The sequence below is a fragment of the Pinus tabuliformis genome, chromosome 7, assembly GCF_031772625.1.
Source record: "Pinus tabuliformis cultivar Carrire ecotype Pingquan chromosome 7, CPIR1, whole genome shotgun sequence".
NCBI lineage: Eukaryota > Viridiplantae > Streptophyta > Pinopsida > Pinales > Pinaceae > Pinus > Pinus tabuliformis.
In genome coordinates, this window is record NC_142293.1 from 291,992,874 (window position 1) to 291,998,000 (window position 5,127).

The window sequence follows — 5,127 nt, forward strand, 5'->3', positions numbered from 1 at the left end:
AATGGCAATGAAGGCTTCACTCATTTTGGTGGATGGATGATCTAGAAAAGAGGGAAAGATCAATGAAGTCCTTAATGGAAGGAGTCACCCTAGAGAGTTCATCATAGCATGTTTCCTAATTACGATCTCCTGTTGCATTGATTAGCTTCAACGTGCATTAGAGTGGCAATCCAACGATGCCTTGGATGTGCTTTTATCTTGTCGCGCGATTCCAACATTGTGTCCTAATTGCACTATTCAAGAATTTATTTGTGTATAGACTTTGTCACGCAACCTAGGAACCCTAGGCACATACATTTGGTTGTAGTCATGCACAACTTAGTTGGAATATGTGGAAGCTTGACAATCATAACGAATCATCATCTGCTTTTTCTTTGCCTCTTCATCTTCCTATATTTGTAGACTAATGTAATATTAAATATGAACAAAGGCGATGCAAAACATATATATACTTGAGCTATATTATTTATTCTTCTCCTTAAAATTGTTAGGCTGTTGGTCTTTGTTGTAGTGTTGTTGGATCATAGTTGTTAGCTGGCATTGAGCTTCATGCCATATATATTATCATTGTAAGGGGTTTTGTATTTAATGAAATCTCAAACTTGATATTTTTCCCCATAGTCTCACCATTTTTTTATGAATGATTTGTGAATTCATTTTTGATATTGCTTCACAACTTAAATATTTTTTCCATAATGTTGTGATAGTGTACGAGATCAAGTTGATCTCAAAGCATTGTTTTACATGAAGACCCGCTCTTAGTATTTAGATGAAGAAAGAAATCAGGGACAATTTTCAAAGCTGCTTTGGGCTCCTCAAAGTTGAAGTTGCTAATCTCAACACAAAGGTTGGGTCTATGGATGCACAATCAACTAATATTACCTATTAGTTGTATACTTTGGAATTCTCTGTTGCAACATTACAAGCTACCATTTAGCAGAACCCCTCTATATCAGCTCAAGCACTAAGCCTCTAGAGGTGTTGGAGGAAGTTCTTTGTTGAAATTGGTTTACTTATTGAAATTTTTTCACCATAAAGCATTGTGACTTGATGATTGGTTTGAGTTGGTTATATCCATTTTATGAAGTACAACAAATCATAGATGGAAACAAAGTTGTATTCCCAAAGCTATGTGTAGAAATTGTACTATGGTAGCATAATTTATGTCAGTGTAGAGTGACCCTTGGTGTTACACATGATGATAATATGCTTGCACCCATTGGGAGAAAGAAACATGTGCTACGAGGGTGACAAACCTCTACATTTAGCTATTTTTGTTGGTTAAGGAAAATTATGGTGCTAGGGAAGATATTCCTTCCCTAGCAACATTTCATTAATAGTACATGATATCTAATGCAATAAACCCTGATAATCATCATATGCCAGTGAGATGAGTAGTTGGTGTTTGTTTTGTTGGAAGAATAATTGCATCAGAGAGTGAGATGAGGAGGAAGAATATCTTAACTTTACACTATACGCACACTAACTTAACTTTGTGGCATTCACCCCTTGTTGTCATCCTAATTTTTGAATCTAGTTGCTTTAAGCCTCACAAAATAGGGGTTCATGACATTGACTGCGATAAACTTTCTGCAGCTCGGTTTCCACAATAGGAGCACCATCTTAACTTCATGGCATTCATCTCTTGATGTCATCTTTCTTTTTGACCTTAAACCTCACAAATATATTTGTGAATTCATACATTTGTAAATAAACAACTACAAATATTAATGCCAAAACACAACTAGGCAATTTCATATTTTGAAGGAAGTCTGGGTACTCTTGGTGAAACTCAAGGATAAATACTTTGAAATCTGTGAACTGTAAAATTTAACAACAGTAATGAATGACATGTAAATGCATGATATTATCAAAAGATGTTGAGAATTGTCTCTACAGCATGTCATCTTGACTTGGAGGCCATAGTTTTCAGCCTTGAGGCTATTCAACAATAGTACATGTTGCCAAATTCTTCTCTCAATCGACTGAGAGTATGGAATATGTAGTGGATTGACCATTCCAGTGGGATGAAAATACCATTGCAGATCTATAACTGATTTTGTCCTCTTTTGAAGAAATGAAACTTGGAATTGGTTCTAGTGAACAATAGTCTTGAAGACTTGAAATATTTTTCTACTAAAATTGGGGTTGATTCTGGGAAGATTTGACATTTGCGTTGCTAACAAAATAGGTTGGCCTATTTTAATTTGTTTCTAATATATAACCTTATAAATTTCCTGCTTAAGCTGACTTTTCCCTTGGGGATTTTAATTAAGAAAGGATTAACATGTGATTATGAAAAAAGTGTTTCTACATTTTTTTTTTGTGATTTCTTTCTTCACCCCGTTAGAATGTCGAGAAAGCTAAAACTTCGTTGAAGCATGTTAACGTGATTTTAGAGTATTGCTTGCCATATACTAATGTTGGTGTTTAGAGTTCTCAGAAAAAATTATCATGCTAGAATATCTCAAAATGACACATTTCTCTCATTGCATATGATTTATTTATTTTAGTTATTACATGAGTTATTGTCTATTACTTGCTCGTATATTGTAGTCATGCATTGACTATAATAAAAAGAGGATTGGGATATTTATTATTATCAATGAGTCTTGTGAAAGGGTGTGCATTCACTTTAGACAACATTATTACTTTACATTAAAAAATGATTTTATTCATGTTTAGGTAAAATTCAAGGTTAGATGGTTATTAGAAAATACATTAGAAGGAGATTTGATGATATCGTATGTGATATTTTTAAATGAGATGTTGGGGATTCTTTGGGATTATTCTACAATCTAGACAACTTAAAGGAAGGTGCCCCATAGATTGCTAGAATATTGTTTCTGACATTTCCTTTGATTAATGGCCATGTAGAGAGAGAGAAAAATACCTGAAAGTAAAACCCAATTACTCTAATTTAAACAAATGTGGATAATTTTTGCATGAATATTTGAATGTTTTGTCATTGATATAACTCATGATTATCATTTGTTTGTATCTTTTCTATGTCTACAGTCACGAGTAAAGAGTCCGCACAATTTTCTTGCCGTTGCAATTGGAATAAAAGAGAAAGAGAATGTAGACCAAATTGTTTAGAAGGTATTTTCTCAGTGAGTTTAGTTAATAATTTGTGCGTTATAATGCATTATTTAGGTGGTTATCAACGTGTTACATTTTCTTTCTGGACTAATTGATGGTTGTGTTACATGGGAATTTTTTTTCCAGTTTCCTTTAAAGAACTTCATAGTGATGTTGTTCCATTATGATGGTGTCACAGATAAATGGAGTGATTTGGAGTGGAGAAATAGAGCTATTCATATAGTGGAAATCAATCAAACCAAGTGGTAATGATATTGTTAAATATATTTGTCTTCTTTATGGATACATACTGCAAAATCTTTCATGTTAAGTCAATAGATTACTTCTCATGTAGGTGGTTTGCAAATTGTTTCCTGCATCCAGATGTAGTTGTTGACTACAAATACATTTTCCTTTGGGATGAGGATCTTGGAGTTGAAAATTTCCATGCAGACCGATATGTAGAACACCTTTTATCTAAATCCTTGTTTTTGTATTTCTGTAGTCCTGAGAAAATGAAGTTTGGATTTATATATGCATATTATTGAGCATGTTACAAGATCTAGATGAATGAAAATAAAATGAATCTGTAGTGGGGTTTTTCTACCTTTTGTCCAACTTGTGCCTTTGTTCCTACCACAACTAGTATATTTATGAACAATGCTACCCTATTTCATTTGCATGAAGGAAAAAACTACATAACTTTTTGAATTCACTGTTAGATTTTTGACGTATACATGAAGTTACTAGACTTGGAATTGGGAAAAACTTGGTGATATAGAAGTGATCTTAGGCTAATTTCCTGTAGTTATTTTGTAGAGATAATAGGTCTTAAATATTTTCCTCTCATTTTGTCTTTGAAAATAGTGTATTGAAGAATAAATTAAATTTACCCAGTTACTGCTATCTGAAAACCTTTATTAGGTGGCACTATGGCAATTGTTTGAGGTAAATTTAATCATCAGATTAGCCATCCAAGACCTTACATTGATGATAGCTTTTGGGAAAGAAAAAAACTCATTTTTCATAGTAGTGGATTGTGACTACTATGTCATAATGAATTTGCATATGACTAAGGTGTTTCTTTTGTGCTTCATAACCCATTGATAGTTTGCTCTTGGCTCACTAAATAGGTAAGCATGTCTTCAATTGTGGCAGGCATTGTATGAACATGATGTAAAAACATAAAAATATCCTCGAGAAATTTGGAGATTGGCATTGATAAGTATAACATCAACAAGATCACATTTCAAAATGGATTTTTCATTATTATGTTAGATACACAAAGTAGTTATTCTCGACCTTTCACTTGGTTTTTTCTTTATCTATCATATCCTATGATAGTTACTGGAATGGCCCTGACTCTAACGACTTCTTAACATTGTATGAATTTGTTCCTAAAACTAAAATTAGTATCAATTGAATGCCCATTTAAGTTTAGATAATAAAGTACAATTCAACCTTACCCATCAATGGAATATATAAAATAGTGTTTTTTCATGTTTGGAAAAGTTAAAGTAATATGTTCCTAACTACAATAAGAATATTTTTATGGGTCGGTATCTAAGAATTAGAAATGAATTCTCAAGCATTAAGGCATCCTTTTATCAATGGCCATTTCTTAACATATAAATATCTATTTTCCTCTCTCCTACATAAAATAACTGTTGGAAGATCCAATAATGCCTTAAATTTTGTTAAATCACCAAGGTCTAATATTACATGTTTGTCCTTGCCTAGGTCTAACAAACTTTGTAGGATGGTTGGCATTGACAATGTTGTTTCTTTGGGGTTTTATTTTTTTCATTTTAAAGGAATATAAACAATAACATTTGAGTAGAACTATCATGTATGACTTAAAATTGTTGTGTAAGAGTTGTGTGGATTGCACGAACCAATATGGTAAATTTCATATTGAAACCTTAGATTTCATATGTGCTTCATAATGTCTAACATTGACTCCAAGACCAGAATAGATAGGTATTGATCAAGCATCGTTTGGAGAAGTTGTGGTCTTTGTAAAACTTTTGAAGCCGTGGATATTTA